The sequence below is a fragment of the Varroa jacobsoni genome, unplaced genomic scaffold (assembly GCF_002532875.2).
Source record: "Varroa jacobsoni isolate VJ856 unplaced genomic scaffold, vjacob_1.0 scaffold_150, whole genome shotgun sequence".
NCBI classification, from domain to species: Eukaryota; Metazoa; Arthropoda; class Arachnida; order Mesostigmata; family Varroidae; genus Varroa; species Varroa jacobsoni.
The window spans coordinates 15,150-35,167 of NW_019213052.1; positions in this window are offsets into that span (position 1 = coordinate 15,150).

The following is a 20,018-nucleotide window of genomic DNA, read 5'->3' on the forward strand; positions in this document are numbered from 1 at the left end:
CAAAGTCTACCGCAGAAAATAATCACTGGCTTTCTCTCGACGTAGAGGATGTGTCTACTGTAGATAAACGCAAACTTTAAGCTAATGTTTATGCTTTGAGTGGAGTATCTAGTAAAGAATACGCCATGCCATTATATTTCTTTCAGAAAGGCAAATGCACTATCAAAAACGTTTATTTGTGTGTTCTGTAGAGCTGGTGGATAATTATAGATAGCTAAAGAATCTGAAGGGGGATCATGCGCCTCTAAGCAAGAGAGCAGGAGAGCTTGTTTCTTGAGGGTGTAAGCGTGTTCTGAAATCCATCAGCCATCGTGCAGCCCAGATTTGAATCTGCTGGATTACAAAGGATGGAGCGTTGTTAAGTGAAAAGCAGATAGGTCTCTACATGACAACGGCGACTTGCTCGTTATGTAGAAGGTTCTTGCAGAATTGCAGATCTTTGAACTGAGGCTTTTTTTTTCTGAAATCCCGAATTCCAACTGCGATCGCGGTGAGTGGCAAGAAATGTTTTTCGTTTAAATCAAATGGTTAGACAACTGATAAGGAAGACTCTCAGTTAAGTTGTCGTAATATATGTATATCTATTAAAGTTAATATATGAAACATTTTCCCGTTGGTATTGCTATGAGGCGCAATAAAAATAAATCGCATTTGTACATCGTCATTACAATTGAAGGCGGTGAGAACAAAGCGAAGACGAACTGCCGAAGGACTAATGGAATCGAGGACGGATGAAATGAACGGTTAAGCTGCAAGCTTACGGTCTGCAGCAGAGCGTTAGATGGGAAGAGAGGAGGGAGTCGTGTTGCCGCCGACTATCGTTTTTTAGCTGTTTAAGGCCTAGGCAGTGAACTAAACTTTTCGATACAACACCATGGATTTATAGATGATCGCATAAGCATCTGTTCCTGATTGCTAGAAGGCTTTTGCCTGCTTCAGATCGCCACAGGTTGGAATCTGCTATCGGCAGTAAGTACGAATTCAAGACTCGTCAATTCAAGCAGTTTACACGGTGGAAAAGGTGACGAAAAAGTTTCGCTAGAGCGTGTTGGATTACCGTTTGATTTGAAGGCGTACCTGGGCGACATCAAGGAATCGTGTCTGTATTATGGCTGATGTCGGAAGAATTCAACAGGCACACCCCTGTCTGAGGGACATTAGACTTGACATAAAGATAGATCTTCCTGGATACGCGCTCGTGTCAACGAGATCTTGTGCCGAGTCACAGGAAACACTGCACTGCTGGGAAGACAGGTGGACATGCAGATATCCGGAAAGCGCTTCTACATGTTCGATATGGCTCATGTAGCTTCTGAGGTGACTGTGTATTGTAACTAACCTTCTTGTGAAGACTAAATCAGCATGGCTAAGACAAAAGCAAAGAGCAGAGGGGTGGCCTAGTCATTTAAGGGTTGTTATCCTAATAGTATATCAATCCAAGGTTCCCATGAAAAGCCAAACAATGGAAAATTTTCAAATCTTTCGTATTTTTCGGTAGGAAAATTTAAGTAATGTAGTTTACGCACATTAGGACACCCGCTGGACACATTTGGGTTTCCATTAAGCCTTGTCCACTGCACCGGTCATAACCCACCACTAGGATTATTTGATTGCTTTTGTCAGAAAGACTTCGATAGGGCGATTGACTACAGGGTCGTTGTATCCGGTAAGTCGATAAAATTAGAACTTAATCCCTCGGACTCATTAGTAGAAGATGTAAAAAACGTCTTTGTTTCTGATACGTATGTATTAATTAAGAGGTGACGTGAATAGCAACTTGGACAAAGCGCAGTTTAACTATATTGAAAGTCAATTGTTATCTTAATTGCTGTTGTGAGCCGGTTCGTAGTATACGCATGGCACGCCGTTCATTACAGGGTTAACAGTACCTGTGTTTAATACATTGAACTTGTTTCCTCGCTTACGTTAGAGGGGCATCCGAGACAGTCATATACTGCTTGTTGTTGTAAAATTCTTGTTACCCAAATAAAACATCAAGATGTGTTTGTATTTAACAAAATACATATGATTAACAACTCTAGATTTGTTTCGGGCTAATGTATTTAAGTGTATGTGTTTACATAATGTAATTTAATCGCGTTCTTAGAAAAATACTAGGCCAAATGTTCACCTTTCGAGCTGCATTTCCAAGCAGTCAGTCGAAAGACAATGGTCCTTATCAGTATGATACATAACGCGCTTCCTTACATAGGCTTTTTTCCTTTCAAGAAATATGCTCTCATTAGAATGTATGTCAGCCTGAACAGCTTTTTTTTTATAGACATTTGGAAGAAATTCCTGGAAAAGATCCCGAATCGGAAAGCCCGGCAAACAAAGATCGCCAGCGAAAATTTCTAGCGAATAGAGATTACGATATAAAGAAGTAAATGAGTGGAAATGCCAGCGCTCCCTTAATAGCAGTTCGTTAGCATTTAATATTTTGACTAACAATTTGAAATATACTAAATATGAGGGTGGTAATTATAATAATCCTTAGTAATGTTTTTGGTTTTTTTTTTTTAAATAGATTTCATCATGTTTGTTTCGTTTCAGTTTTATAGGCTAAACAAGCGTTGGACAGAATAAGCAAGAGTAATTTTAGAGAGTTGTTTTAGAGTTCTTAGAGTTTAGTTGTTAGTTTCTCTTTAGAGAAAAATGCTTAGGTGTACGAGGAGCTCAAGATGTACTTCTCGATATTTTTTATTTTCCCGGAAGTATATAAGTAAATATTTCCCGGAAGTATATAAGTGGCGCTTGACTTAGTAATCAGCTATTGCTCAGCACGTCTCGTCCGATATGAACACGTGCACGTTTTGTTGCTCACTGTCTATAATACTTTCACTGTTGTTGGTTTTATTCTGTACTACGCAGTCAGTCTTCGATTGTCCTCTAATGTCGTTAGGACACGAATTACACCTATAAATGTATAGTTTTTTAGTTCCTTCCAAGCGTGCTTTAGGCGACCCGATTTTGTTGGCGGTTAGCGCGCTAACTGGATGTGTATATTGTGGGTGATAGCTTTTCCACCACCAAATTACCAGACTGTTTTGTCGAACATTGAAATTCATCACTACTTTTTGTACATATATATCGTTTTAACGGTATGTAGTGCAGTGTTGTTGAGCTTGTCAGCGTAGTCTGTTTTTGCACAGGTATATTGTAATGCCCGTATATATATATATATATATATAACGATCAATTCTCTTTAAAACCAACCTGTCGTGTGAGCTTAGGTCTAAATACGGTAAAGGAAAACCTCTATTGGGTGAAATCTACACACGATGCATGTATCGCTGGCATATCCATTGGTATTGGCTTATACTCCTACTACAGTGCCTTTTTGAAGTTTTGAAATTTATTATAAGCTTCTTTTCTTTAAGATATCATTCGACGATTTTTGATCGCTCTACTTTTTCAAGCTTGTCCATAAATCGACCTTTCAACACCGTGTCGAACGTTCTTAATGAATCTAAGAAAACTGCTATTGAATTTCATTTTTCCTTAGAGCTTTCTGAATTTATCATTTTCGGCAGGGCACTGTTTCTTGTGTCCCGTCCCTTTCTAAAGTCGAATTGGGGCGCTTATAAATTGCCATTTGTTTCGAAATGCCGTGTTACTTTTCACTGTCGGAGGCACAGGGGCTTTGCCAAGAAGTGAGATAGGTTTGTACTGTGGGAGACTTTTTTTTAGGTTACCATCGTTGTGTAATGAAATTGCTACGGTTACCTTTAATACTGGGATATATGTCGGTAGTAAAAGTAAATTTTAGCAGGGCACTGTGTGGTTAATGCATATGTGAATACGCTTGTCTAGAGTTATTAATGTCAGCAGATTTTACCCAAACGCTTCTTAGTTCCAAGCTTTTGAGCAGCTTTTTTTTTTTTTATCTTTTCTATCATTCAAATAAGACATTTCGTTTATCTATCAGACTGTTTATAGTATATCTTTAGGTGTAATTTGCCTTGCCAGTTCTTTCTGAGAAGTAATTGTAGATTGTCTATGTCAGTTTGGTCTTAAAGATCGTCGTTGGAATATACGATGACGATGAAGCCGTCACGCGTTTTTCAATTATCTGCTATAGTTATTATTATTGTTGATATATAAATCTTTTACTGTATATAGGATTTCCTTAGTTTTGTTTCAGCATCGCCTATATCCTTCCTATGAAGCTGGCGTGTTTCGATAAATCGCTCATAGGCAACACAGCATACTTCTTTTCCTTATGGATTTGAGCATGCCTGTAAAAATGCAGATTTTTAATGATTGATTTGATTCATCAGTATTCCCGGTGTACTTTAGAAATTTTATTTGTTCATATCTATATTGCTTCTTTAAAATAGATTGTTCTGTAAACATGGTCCAAAGTACTTTGAGCTAGAAATTGAACTGAGCATTCAGTGCTGGTCTCAAGATATCTTGATAAAATGTCTCTCTGAGATTTATTATTTCGCATCTAAGTTAGCCTAATACTATGTTACTATTCCAGTGTATTATCGGCTGGTCGTTTTTCTTGTGCCCTGTTTCTGCCATCTAATGAATTTTCTGCCAGCCGAAGTATGCATTTATCCGTTTCAGAGTGGGCATAGGGAGTATCAATATGGATCTGTGTGTCAATAGCAATATTCTATCAGATATAGCTTTGAAGCGTATTCTCAGAGCATGAGAAATTAGGAATTTATTGGAGAGCCTCTTGGCGAGAGAGCGGTACATCGACGACATTAACAGTCATGTTTTGTCTGAGTCCATGAGCTAGCGAGCACCTCTTTATCGCTAGCTTGTTAATTTATATAAAAGTAAAATTTACACCTATTTTTAATGTCGTTCGATTGAAAAAAAAAAAGTTTTAAAAAAAATCACAGCTCTATGCATAAATAGGCTATAAAAGTGTGGACTTTTTTAATTATCATTTTATGTCGGGGAATTCTAGGTGACACATCCTGAACGTGTTTCTTCAGAAACCGATGAGGGGATGTGTTTTACATTAAATTGAAATTTACCATGCACGAGACCTGATTCAGTAGATCTTTTCTCCGAGTTCAGCTAACGATACATTTTTCCAAGTGATATAATATTCCACTGCACATTTGAGTGTGTATATTCCATGTCAGATCAGCTTGATCTGTTAGACCCGCGTTTATTTTTACTTTTCCATTGAAGGTGGGATTACATGAATTATTCAGCAGGTAGGTCGATGATGCACCTGGGCAGTATGTGGTTCCTCTATTACTTTGAATGCTTTCTCTTTTCACGTTGGCTTACTCCTTATTCAATGCATTTATGGCGTTTGACAGCTAATTTACTTTGCATACTCTGAGTATCTATGAATGAACCTTAGTTTGCTACGTCAGGTACTGAATGGGTGATTTAGACCCTATCTATCTTGCGAACAAAAGAACGTTAGTGACTAATAAAGGGAAGAAGGGCGAAGCTACATTTGTAGTTTGTCCTGGAGCCATGTCCTATTCTCGCACCCTACAAATGTAGGGAGAAGATGTAGCAAAAAACTAACTGTCCCATATATTTCTACTTCAAAGTCATTTACATAGTTGCACATCAATTGTTCTGCCACAGTTCTATCTGCCTCATGGCAAAAAAAAATCCTATTTGAAAGTATTTAGCGTTTCCATAGAGCTCTTAGGTGAAACAAGAAAAAAATAATAATGATAAAATATTGCTAAATCATTTTGGCTGGAGCCGATACGTTTATCTGAAAGCGCTTTGTTCAAAGGCCGCTTTTGACATTTAGCGTATAACAGCAAGCTGCATAGATATCATCTTTTATGTAGGCAACATTACCTTGAAATCAATTTGTTAGCTAAAATATGACAAAGTTAGGGAACTCATTTCATCTACTTTAGAATCAGTTTATGGTTCATTTACATTAATGTCCGGCCTAACACTTTCTCCACGAGACTGTGTTGCGCAAGATTTTTTTCTATGTCCTTAGGCAAGGTGAAGAAACATGTGTCAGACGTGTGTAACGTGTCAGACGTTGGTAATAACTCATGCCGAATCATTGAAGAGGTATTCAACGCGAATAAATGTTTAAAAGAAGTACTGATATATGTTTTTTTTTTTTTTTTTTTCTATTTAATGTACTCCCGCAGAAGCCTAGTGTACATAGTCAGTTTTTCAGTATGTTTATCTTATCACAACTTTATCTGGAAACTTCACATGGGTGTCCTCGGCTAATATTACCTCATTGCTGTCATTTAATAGCTTTCAAAAAATGTACTTTATGAGGTATTTAAATGCGAAATAATCACAGAGGACCAACTCTGGGTTTTATTCAAGTTTCTCTTCAAAAAATAGAAAAACGATTTGTTTCACTTGTTTCGATTATCCCAATCCCTTTTCAGGTAACGAAAATTTCAGGTTGCGACAATTTTCTGTCTATCATTCCTTTACAATTAACAACTTAACCTTGTTGGATCGTATCATGCGCTTCATAGAGGAGGGTCGTAATTATTTTTTCCAGTTAATCTCAAGTTAGCTGTCATCGCTTTGAGCCCAAGTCAGAACAATGCTTCTAGGCAGATCTGTGTAGTGGCTTAGCGAGCACAACATACGCCAGGGGCTAGCGCCTTTGCTTAATTTAAGCTTAAAACTTGTGTGCAAGAACCTGCGATATTCATTCATGCACTTATATATTTTATCTATAGATACCCACGGTGGATTAAGTAACCTTTTCCTAGCCGCTAGAGCTTACATGATTTCACAATCGGCTGGCACATGACTGGCGATAAAGGCACTTGGTTTTCCCTTTTCTAGATTTATATTCATTTTTGAATAGAAATTTGGCGGGTGCAATGATATAATGAAGAAAACGCAAAATTTTCTTAAAACTATAATAGGACAATTTCATGTATAACGTTGATAGGCTGATAAGAGCGACGAGTATAATCAATGCAAGTTTTTAACGTGAACACTTTTCAACTTTCAGGGTCAAAGCAATCTGATAAATTCTACATTATTCCAGGTTCAAACTATATTGATAGTACCAACTTTTATTTAAGTCAATGGCGCCATTAAAAACTTTTTTGTAGAGTAAATGTACGGCAGTTGTGCAGCCCTATGAGAGGGAAACTATCCAAAGATTGGCTGCTCTGACAACAATTTACCGTGCAGTTTCTCGTTTTTATTTTTCTGTAAATACATGTATCTATTATCTATAGGGCCGTGCAGTTTAAAATCAAAATAAATGAGAACGCAATGTTTCCTATACGACTGGCAAACTCTTCGAAATTCCATTGTTCTTTGAAATTGTAACAGAAGCTCAATACACGGCCCTATCTAGATAAAGGTTGATTTGCAAGACAACAGGCAAGGAAACATTGTACAAAAGGCCATCCCATTTCCTAGCAAAGGGGGGTTGGTTTCAGACTTGAATATTATAAAACTTTCACTATTCTAGAAATACACATGGTTAAATGTAGTGAAATTTACGCTACTGGATTTCTGTCGCTGTCATACTTACAAAAGGTGGTGTTATATTGAACAACTGTGTATTTTACATGTACTTTGTCTAATTTTTCTGAACTATAAAGAAACAAGACGACCAATAGCTACATTTTGAGTGGTAAACTAATAGTAGGTTTTATGGAAGGCGTTATATCACATGGCTATCATAAAAATTATACGGGTTAAAGTGAGATGAAACTACATAAGCCATTAGATTTCAAGCCTACACGAGACCGATTTTTGTCGATGTTGATTTTACAGGAAAATTTAAATGCATAATTAAAGTTGAACTAAGCAGTCTCAGTGTATACGTATACATATTGATATGTCAAGTTAAAGTAAGGCATAATATGTTCGCACTATGTCCCACTTCGAGAACTTCGTGAAGCAGGTTTTGAGCATCGCACGCGTTTTCGGGGTCGATCATAAGGATTGCAGCTAGGCCGGGCCTCGGCCTATAAGGACGCCACAACCCTGGCTCTTCTTGTCCTGGAAACGCTAGAGAGTTTAGACATCCTCGTGCTAACAGAGACTTGGGAGCTATTTTCTTTAATTTATCGTGTTTCTACAAAGAAGAAAAACGAACCAGGATATCCTACTTGAAGCATTTCCGTTTTTTATAGTCATAAGATGGGCGACTTCACGCCGTACCCAGTGAAGAATGACGTCATTGTCTTGCGTGGCCGGCGATTAGGTATCATAGCAGCCTATGTTTAGCCGGCCGATTCGAACCCAACTGATGCACTGGTGGAGAAATTCGTCAGAGTACCGAAGGTACTCTCTTCTCTCTCTGCTTCTGCTTCTCCTCTAGTCATTGCTGGCGGTTTCCACACCCAGCCCGACCAGCCAAACTCGAATCACACTACGGCCTTTAAAAACGCTCGCGGATTTTGCTTGCTGGGTAGTCGATCCCAGCTCGATATCGACTTTCCGAGGACATGCAGGAGGTTGGTCATCGATATGATTATGACGAACGTAGCCAGGGATAGGGTAACGCTTGAAGGTAAAAATAATTTCCTGTTACAAGGCGCAAGCATTCGCGCTCACATATTAGTAGCAATAGATCTTGCTGCTTAAGTCGCGTCTTGTTAAACGCCAAGCTCCGTCACGACGCATCGATTTGGACAAGCACTTGACACGGACCCACGATGTACTCTCTCTCTCTCTCTCTTGTTAAAACGCCGAAACCTATTTGCAGCATTTGGTTGGAATTGTCTACTGTACAGTGTAGCCCTTCTGTTCCCCCCGGAGGGATAGGGCGTGGTTCAACTATATCCATAACCCTTTTTAAGATGAAAAAGAACAATACCCTAAACGACTGGAGATCCGTTTGATCGCCAACGCGGAACATCCACCATACAGGTGGCTAATGTACGGTGACTTGCCCGATTAGCTCCTCTTACCTCATAAATCACTTTTCGAAGATCTTTGCTTTAAGGGATACAATACCAAGTGCGGTGCTTTATTCGCCGCAGCGTGGGAAAAGGGCCTCAATATGTCAAGATTTCACAGTGAGAAAACTAATGCAAGGCTCAAGGAGCCCACGCGATAAGAAAGCAACCGGCCCGAGCATTTCAAATGTGCCGTCATTCTGGTCCGTGCAGGATAATATTATTTAATAAATGTTTACATACTGCCACACTCCCAGCCCAGTGGAGAGATTCTACCCTGTTACCAATCCCCAAAAGAGAGGGTCACTCTGCCACACCGCCATCATGGGGAAAAACAGCGAATCGATGTGTCTGCTATAAGCTGCTCTCTGACCTGTTGAGTAAAAGATTAAACAGATATTTAGAAAGCTAGATGCCATCTCAACAGAGCAATATGGGATCCGGAAAGAGCCTCTACAGAAACGGTGTATAGGATCTTAATGTCCAATGTAGAGAAGGCACTGGCCACGCAAGCCAATCCGCTATACGCGGTGCTTGTCGACTTTAAAGCAATCTTCGACTCGACGCCCAGAAACAAAATTATGCTCGTCCTGATCGAGTTAGGTGTCCCTATGAATGGGTTCAGCCTTCTTTCTGCGGTTCCAGAGGAAAACAAAATAACCATCGACGACTGAGCGACCGAACTCCTGTCTTTAACAAAAACAACTGGCCTGGCTCTGAAGGGCAAGTTAGACTTACTTTTATTCTCTATCATGCGAAAGAGCCTTATTTATTGAATAAAAGGGCTGAAGAAATTTGTCAAAATCATCTCGTAAGCAGACGCCTTAGTAATATAAAGGTCGAACAAGTTTCAAGTGCAGAAAGCCTTAGCCTGGCTTCACGCGGCAGTTACGGAGTTGAGTGTGACCTTATACCTGGTCAAAGCGGAGGCGATGAAGCTTAAAAGCAGAAGCAGGACAGCGGTTCCTGACATCTTATATCTCGTCAGATTGCCTTCTATTTATGTGTATCAGTTTCTGCACTTGGGGTCGCGCTTATTCGCAAATGGCAGGAGCTTCACGATACACATAAGCGACAAATGGAAGAAGGCAGTGTTAAGCACATGGGTGATTAAACTGCCTCATTGTTTGTTCTGAGCAACTGCTTTCAATTTGCTTGACCTTAAAGTAGCTTCGGTCGCAACGTGCGGAATACTTGTCATTTGGAAAGCTCTTGCAACGGAGAACTTCGAAGAATCAAATCGCGTCAAGGCGGCCTTTCTGCAAAGATGAACCTTTGGAATTAAAAGCGGAAATTCATAGGGATTGACGAGGACCTCTTTGCGTTGCGTACGATGACAAATAATGAACGGAAAGGGATAAACTGTTTATACAGATATGTTGTCACTCGCTTTTTCTTGCATGGGTTTCATTTTAGAATGTACCGGAAACTAGATTTCTACGAATCCAAATGCGGGGAAGATTGTTATAGATTCTATGCTGCTCGATATTACTAGAACATCCGGCAATCCCCTCAAATTAATTTTATATATTCAAAAAGTTTTATACCACCCATATGACGCAACCTGCTTTTGGATGGTTCCATTCACCCCTTCGGACATTGGAACATTGTGTTCTTGACCTGTATTTATGAAATTCCGTATTAAGCTTTTGATTACCACCAACAAAAACGAAAAAATAGACAAACCCGTGAATGTAACAGTACTAGAGTTGTGCAGAAGCCGGCTTCACACTGCGCAGCAGAGCTTTATGTCAGCCTACAGTTGATAAACCATGATATTTGACCTGCCTAACGTGGCAGTCCCCGCAGAAAGGCGGTAACTACAGATGTTTTTATGAAGAAGAGTGTTGTCCCTTTCGTTCTGTTAAATTTTTTTGCACAAAACTCGTAGCTGCCTTTATAGCCCCACCTTGGTCCCGCCTTGTGCGGCTACATAGTCCAATGACATAGCCCTGTGTTCAAAAATAAGTTGTTTGAAATTTTGCGCTATTAGACGACCGCTTATGATTGACGTCGGTTTTGACAAAGTCAACAGGGCTTCTGATACAGACAAAATTTCATACTAACCTCATGAAACCTTGGGTCTTTTAGTGGGACGAAGTAGCATTCTGCAATTTTTCTCAAATACAACAACAAGCGTGCATTAGGTTTATTATGAAAAATAAAATCAACTGCATTGACATTCTCTGGATGTTCCGGAGTGCCTACAGAAACCAGATAATGAGTAAAACCCAAGTAAACAAGGGATTCAAGCTCATCGAAGATGGATAGTGGTCCACTGAGAATGATCCTCACTTTAACGGGCCTGTATCAATGATTGCCGATAAGAACGTACATAGGCTAAAATAACTAGTGCAAAAGAGTTATCACAAAAGAGTGAGTAGAAGAGATAAGGATCTGGACTGGTTTATATCAGATCATTTTGGCCGACCCTCTGAGCATCTAAAGGTTTACAGAAAAGTTTGTGCCCCAGCAAATGAACATCCGAAAATAACTGTATCACGATTTTTTTTTGGCATTTCTAGAAGAACCAAACTTGTTTATTACACGATTGCGGGCGATCGGACGCGGGTGCGCAACTACGACGAAAAAGGCAAGACGCAATCCTTCAAATATTAGTTAAAAGACGAACGTGACGGAAGGTCTCATAACGGTTCTCTTCCCGCTTTGGGAAAGCGTTCCATATGAGCTCATATCGCCCGACCAAGGAAAACTGTCAAGATATTTAAGAAAGTTATGCAAGCCCGTCAGACGTAGTAGATTAGAAGTCTCAAGTTCTCCATCGCGACACTGCAGGGTCCATACTTCGTTAATCTTATACCAGTTTTTTCAAAAAAAACTTGATGTGTCTGCTGTTCAAAGTTCTCTATTCACCATATCTATCCTCCTTCTATTTTTCTCTATTCTTAAGCCTGTAGAAAAATCTGACCAGGAAGCTTTCTACACAACAGAAAGAAAATTGAAAAAATGCTGACGGAACTGAAAGCTGCCCCGATAATTGTATTCAAACGAAATTTAGAGGGCATAGGCATAGGTTTATTGAATCCAGCAGAGATTACTTCAACGGGAACAACTTGAATTGGGGCAAATAAATAAATTACTTATCGATGTGAAAAAAACGACTTATCCATTTTTGATCAAAGGGTTCCATGCCTTTAATTGATATTTCCTTGAAGCTCATGTAACTGCAGTAAGTTCATTTAGACCACATAACATTTTTTGGCAAATAAATTGGTACAGTCTTTTTCTCTACTATGGCACCAGTTGTTTTAGCGATAGCGTTAAGCAAATTTTTGCCCATATTGTCCCACATGTCAATGTCGTTTATCTGCAAGAGGATTCTATTCAAAGCTTTATTCTACAGTCACGCTAAGAATGCAGACTACATGTTAATAACAAATGCCGTTGAAGGTTGTCAACCTCTAACGCATAAGCAAAGAAATAGGTGGGGTCCGTCAATCTCTAAAAGGGTAACTTTATCTATACATTTTATGGACTCTTAAGTTTTGGTAAACCAGACGTACCATGATGAGATCCTAACGCCTCTAGACCTCTTTTTTAAGCATATGAACGCCAAAACTTCTACCTCCAAAGCTTCAACAAGCTAAATTCGGTAGCATATTTTACACATTATATAATTATTAGAAAAAGAAGTAATTAGCAATTGTGCACTTTACTGCAAAAAATAATAACAAGTACTGCAGTTTGTAGTGAATTCATTATATTGTGTATGCTAGATAGAAATCCAAACCTTGTAGAATTCCTTGAAGCCTTGCGATGAGCACGCATGTGACGCGGATGCCCCGCAAAGACGTAGGCTGAAAAGGAGATTTGCTAGCTAATTCAATGTGCAGTTGCTATAAATTATTATATAGTCGTTCATATATTGATAAGTTTTGGTACGTACTAGAACGTGCTGTCAACGAACGGGGATTACCACGAACAAATTATACACTATATTGTAGAGCTTAACCACGATGATAGGGGTACACGGCAACTTTCGATCTCACATTGCAAAAGTATGGAAGCTTACGCCTGAGAGCTCTTTTTCATATACTAGACATTTCTCTGAATTTCCTTTAAGATCCGACAACTTTGTAACAGGAAAATTATTTGAACCCTAACATAACACTGAAACCGTTATTTGAGATATTACAGATTCCGCTTGTACAGCAGAGAATGAAATCAGTTACCATCCGAAAAATAAAAAGTCATAATTAATAATGACACATATTTCGATTCAAAACTAAACAAGCATATTTGAAAGAACATCTCAACGAGATGAGGTTCACCACCTCGTACTGAAGTACCTAATATGCTTCACTTGAATGAGTTCATGTTCATATGAGAATATCACAGTATCTACTTATACATCAGACCAATTTTATTTCTGACAAGCTTTTAAATGTGCCATGTACCTGCAGTAACTTAATAAAGAATAAATTGCAATATTGCTAACAGCTCTTGCAGGGACTGGAGGCAGGCTGTTTTCTGGTTTATGAGGGGATGGTCATTTCAAAATGATTATCTAGGTGGGGAATTGCACCGACGTCTTGCGTCCAGCTGCCACATTATTCAATTCTTAATCCCTAATTTCATTTCCTGCGCTGAAGGTTTCGTGGACCATGTTCCCCTTCGTCCTTTGCCCCGGCAGGCGGCTTTCGACATTTCCTCACCATACTACTATACATCGGTGGCAACCTTTTCTTGTTCCGTTCACCGAATCTAGTTTTTTTTTAACCTTAAGCTCTTACTCTGACAACAACGAACGTTATTTCCCATCTTTTCTAAATCCTTATATATATATACATACTCTCAGCTTTTTTAACTAACGGGCAATTCTCTTAAGCAATGTTGAGACAATAACCATCAAACTAGCTCCTTTCATGATCTTTGGTCCCTGACCATTTACTGGCAGCACGCGGAACAGCTTGCCGTATTTAATTTAAATAGTCAGGAACCTAATTTGAGACTTCTTTGATTGGCTTTAAATGAATGGTGGTCTAAAAAGGTCGAATTTGGTGAATAAGCCTCGTAACAAAGAACCTCCCAACCCAATTACAAGATGCTTTTTCCTACTTTCGAAGCTATGTCGAAACTATTGTTGTCGGGCAATAAAATTACTTTAGAATTTACCTACCAAGAAGCACTTTGATTCTTTGTTGAACCATCTAATTTAATCAATGGACCTCCGCAATATCGCGCATTATAATTATAGAGGTCACAAGATCTTAAAAAACTATTACAGCCTTCAGATGGCTGGCTCTCATTGCAAAAAGCCCGATTTCCAATCCTAACTAGCGCACGTGTCCTGAAGTCCAATAGACAGACTTTCCCATAGCATTGTCATAACGATGTTGGGTCATAATCCACAAAAATAGTTTCTTTTATGACGCATTGTGAACAACTTTTTCGCAGTTACTGCATACACGATCTGAGTAGTATTTCTATATATCCGAAAACCGAACAGCACTTCAAATGACCCCTTTAAAATTTCATTCAGATGTCCATCTTGTGACCATTAAGTATGAGTAACAAATGTTACTGAACATGCGGTGATGCCAGAGCAAAGGGCGGATCAAATTTTGAAGTAATATCATTTCCTGAAGTGCGACTACTGAAAAGCAGCAAAAGTATATATATATATATATATATATATATATGATGGTGTTTTCGCGGGATGGACGTTCTGTGCCGGTATCGTGACTGCAATCGTAGCGGTGGTTGCAGACGAAGGAGATGCCCTTATTTATTTGCTACTTTTCTCAGCTACTTAATAATAAATCATCAGAGCAAAAAGGCTGGCAAACGACGTTATTTTCTTTGAATATCTGCTATTCTCTGTATATCCGCTACAGCTGCGCAGCAGTAACGGCTGCTAGAGACTAATGCTACACGCGAGAGACATGAGAGAATCGGCAAATGGACAGACAGATGAACCACTAAAAAACTTGTTAAGAATTAATGTCAACTGACGAAAGATAGCAAAGCTGCCTTATTTACCAAATAAACTTACTGAATAGGACTCCGTTCAAAACGAGCGTAATTTAGTTGCTGTTGATGAACTTTGTTTACCCTACGCAAAGGACTCACAAATGAAACTCAGATTTTAATATATTTCTATTAAATCAATTATTGTTTATATACTGAAGAAGAAGAAATTACGAAATAGACAAAGTCATTCACGAATTTTAAATCCGGCTAAGGAAACGTTTTCTGGAGATGATTTTCTCTTTGTATATAGAAAGATTTACATACATATGTCTTGTTTGGATGTACCATATATATGTTCGTATTATTATACAATGCGTTAGGAGGATATACTTGATGCGTGCCTGTTGTAGGACCGTCGTAGGTATAGGAGACGCTTGAAACTGTGTCTAGGTGCTTCGTGCATGGTCACCCTTATCAATTCACAAAGTCCTTTTGCATTTAACTTTAGCACAATCCTGGTTAGGAGAAAATATGCCCCCCATGGCAGGGATATCTTCGGAGATCCTAGGACACCTATTAGGATGTAAAGGCTGCTTGGCAAGTACAATGCCACTACTCCCACAGAGACGACGGCCGCCTCTTGGCAGACTTGTCCACTTAATTTTGCTGCACACGAGGATGTCCTTTATCATCTGCTTTAATTTATATTCATATATCTGGATCGCCTGTTTAGGCCATTATTGACATATTTTTGGCTACTCGTAAGATTAGATTCGTCCTACCAAAACGGAATTTACTTATACATCACACACTTCTGGACCGAATATGGGGCTTAGGTATGTGAACGCCTATTGGGTAAGCCTTCGTTACATATCACTTGCCACTTGGAATGCATAGAGACATAAAATGATATCAAGAGACGTCGTCCTTCGACTCGAGTTTCCTCAAAAAAAAAAAACAGTATTTTCGGTGCCTTCAATAGCTGGCTCAGGACCCTTCTCTTAGTAATATGTGGTTACATGCTAGAGCCCAGCCCATATCCTATGGTTTCATGGTTAATGGCTTCGGGAGCTCTTCAAATGACCTATGTGGGCAACGGGCAACGGTTTACGTCCTCTTAGCTGTCCGAATAAAGTGACTAAATATGCAGCGCGCAATACACAAAGCAGAAGTGCTTTTGACATTCGAGCCAAGCGATTTGCTACTATATGGGAGAACGAGACTGAATGTTCTGTTATAATTTCAAGGGAAACGTTCAGCATTGAACGTAACTGTTTCGTATATTTTGGGTCGTTCCTGTACTCATTGCAGGGCCTCTATTGCAGCATGGACGGCCGAATACACGACTGCGGAGAAATTAAGCAAAGATGCTGATCATCATTTCAGGGTTTACATCAACAGCTTTTCGAAAATAACATACGACACGGTAACTCAAAAACCGTACTAGCCAGACAATACGTTGCAAGTTAAAACGTTGAAAATCTCATACACAACATACTTCTATGAAGATATCAATCATTGTACTATCTGTACAATACATGTTAATAAATAATGATACCTACAAATGAAATTAAATGCTTTGAGGTTTACTTTCCGAACCCCCATAACTTATTACATGAGAAAATTGGTCAGCAAATAGGCATTATGCGATATCTAACAGAGTTCACCTCTTATGTGCCCCACAGATACTCGTGAAAAGGCACGTTATCATTAAACCATAACGGAGATCGTTTCGGTGAAAAGTTCATCGCTACTGAACATCTTTGCACCATTTCTATTAGAAATTTTAAACTTTTTTCGACACACTACATTGAAGAGATTAATGTAACTTTAGGATCCCCTCTAGGGAACCCCTCTAGGTTCACGTCTAAAGGAGAAGAACTATAGTTTAAATAAAAGTAATAGTTAGTGTTTTATATGTTTCTACTATACTTCTCAAAAAGACGGAGAAGTTAAGCCTAAGGTAATACGTCCATGATTTGTTTCCATGAGACCGCATTGACGATGTGTTGTTGTAGAAATTTAGAAAATCACAGTAGCCTAGGTTCGAGTCCGGACATAAAGACACTTCTTTACAGGACGGGGTCAGACATCTGAAACTATGCAACGTACCGGAAGTACTAAACAAAAACCTCGACATATTTATTTCATAGTATGACTAAAACAGCACTCAAGTGTCAAAGTGCCTTTGAACACATGAGATGCGTTGCCTCTAACACTTCAAAATTGCGTTGTACCGTTTTACCTGTTATCCGTGAGCTCAGTATGGTCATTTAAGTCGCTGATGTGAGTTATCTCTCAACAGCGTTCACTGCAGGCTGTAAACGACAAAGGCCTTTTTACTAAAAACTGGTACCATTTTTGTTTCTAAACGCAGGTTTTAAGAGGCCCAAGAACAGCTGCTTTTGATTAATGGAGATATCCCGCGTTCGGTAGTACGATTCTCCTTCCATATATAGGGGCTATTATTTACGAGCTTACTATTCGAGTTCAATTTAGAGGATTGTGTACATGTTAATGTACGTTACAATTATTATGTATTAGATTAGTGTTTATGTAATATATATTACCTCTCTTTTCTAATATGCTATGTATTGGTAGAAAGCCATTTAATTGTTTCACATGAATTACAATTTTTTTTTTTTGCAAATCCGTTTTTAAAGTTCCATCCTGAAATTCCGAGCTTTGAAACAGATGTGTCGTTTTTACATATGTAACGACGAAAGTGACAGCAAATTAAAATCTATTAAGGACCAAGGACGTGATAAAGATCGTTATACGTATGGCATCCATCAACAACAAGGAATTGAAATTCCAAATAAATTACAGTTTTTTTTTGCTTTAATCTAAAACCGAAACTTCAATTTTATTAGAGCCTAGTTATGTGGTATTAATCTATGGGACAACTTATCTAGCAAACGCCGTCCTCGACTTTGTTTGCGCATTTGCGTTGTTTTGTCATATTTTTCTTGAGGGTTTGCATGATCATGGGCTTGTTCACATAAAATTTAAAGTAAAAGGACTTTAAAGCACACAATCTAGGCCTAAGTAACACTCAAAGCAGGAGATTACACCACCAATGAATGTCTTATGTAGAAGTGCCATTGTACAATATAATGTGTAGCCACAAAGACTATGTTGTTGGAATCATTTGTTTTCGGCGGAAAAACCGAGTTGTCATAGCCGATACCGCTCAGACTTGACGGCGGCTTGTGTCGTTCTGGTAACGTTTCCGAAGAGAATTGATCCAATAATGTCCTAGTCTAAAATCTACAATAGACAGTGACATCTTTGTGATGCACTGTCCTGCATTAATGCATGAAACATATGTGAGCTTCTCCATTCTAAGTGCGACAATTCAACGTGTTTGCGTAGAATGAATATATGCCTACTTCCTGGCGGTAAATTGGTCAGAAAGTTTACCGTTCACTTATTATTGTTTAACTACCTAGTTAGAGAATTTTCTTCTTTCTGTATGACCTGTACACTTCACTTGTTGAGTCAGCTAAATCTTGTAAGCGTCACTATCTTTCACGGGTCTTCCGTGAAAATGCGATGTATACCTCTTACGGAGAGATGCTCGCGCATTCATCGCCATAGCCTAGGAGACAGCAGTGGCACTTTATCTTGTTCGATCAGGACAACGGATATCGATGGCTCAGCATCAGTAATCAGATCCTTTCCATTTCTTTGCTTATTCTCTTCACAATTTTTAGACATTTTTGCTTACCGAAAACTTGACGTAATACAGATTTTTACCATTTCGGTATAATATTTAACAGTGAAAATGAGTTGCTGTGTCAAAGTTGGACACATTTTCAATAATGGTAGACTGTCTATTATCTAACTATCATAATTGTTTAATTGTCAAAACATGGCAGCAGAAATTGAACGTTTTACTATTGTTGGAAAATCGTATCGTCACGACATTTTTTCTTAAAGATGAATTTTGAAAAGGTTACGCACATTCTGAAGCCTAAATCCGCAAACGAAACGTAATTTGGAAACAGCGAATCGGTGTTAAGTAAGTAAGAATTGACGACCGTTTAGCTTAGAGAAATTTGTCATCTATCCTCCTTCTGGAAATAGCAGAAAATTCTCACCTGCTTTCATATTATTACGCAAATATTGAATATGTCCCTCACTCTGACTGCTTCTCTAGCACTTATTATGTCGCTAAGCTAATCTGGCCAAAAATTACAAAAAACAAAAAAAAAAACAATAAAATCACCTGGCATCGATAGGCAATTTTTTTGCCGACAATGCTTGGTTACTCTACCGATCAATGTTCAGTCCTCCAGGTCAGATACTACACGCAAAAATAATATTGAAATTAAAAAAAAAGCGGCTTGAAATAAAGTTCTACGTAACCGCAGTAACTTTTTTGTAGCACCTAACGGACAATGAAGTTAGGACACCGAGGCTTTTGATAAGCCGCTCCGTCCGTAATAGAATTTCATTCATAGAATACATTTGCGGATTAACTAACGAGTAAGAACCTTTTTATAAATAGCGCCCACAACTGCTCGCCAGAATAATCAGGAACATATCCGTTTCCAAGGGAGTGCTTGAGCACTGAAAATAGGATACGTATGGAGTACACTGGAGCCTTTAGTTCATCGCATACTTCTTGCAAACCTGGAGCTGTAAGTACATCCGGCGGAACTCTCAGGGTATGTTGACTTCTCTTTGAATTTGTAAGATACGTTCTTGCAAAATAATCTCGAAGCAATTTCGGTCTTTTAATGACTAGCGTGACCGGTGCTTTATCTAATTGATTAATAGATAACTACAACCTCTAACTTTAACTCGCTGAATCCCGCTTGGGTAGACGCGTCTCGTAGGTATTCGAAGGCCTAAACTAAATATATAAGTATAGAGTCAAAGTAAACAAAAGGCCTTGAAAGCCGACCATGCTATAGCAACATATTATTAGACATGCTGGAATGAAAACTCTCGTACACTATGGATTTTTGTCTCGGCATGTCGTCCTATATTGCTGTTATTATATGGCCATGTGTGTCCTTTTGCAGCACAATTTATAACAGGCAGGCACGAAGTACACAATTACATACACGCAATACATACGATACTACAGTATGTATTAAAGCCTCGAAGATTTATGATTCCAATATATAGAATAATATATACTACGAATACATTATACTTTTTTGCAGCAGATTTGCTTCTAAGGGACCCTTCTTTTTGTCTGGCTTTCCTCATGCTGTTCTG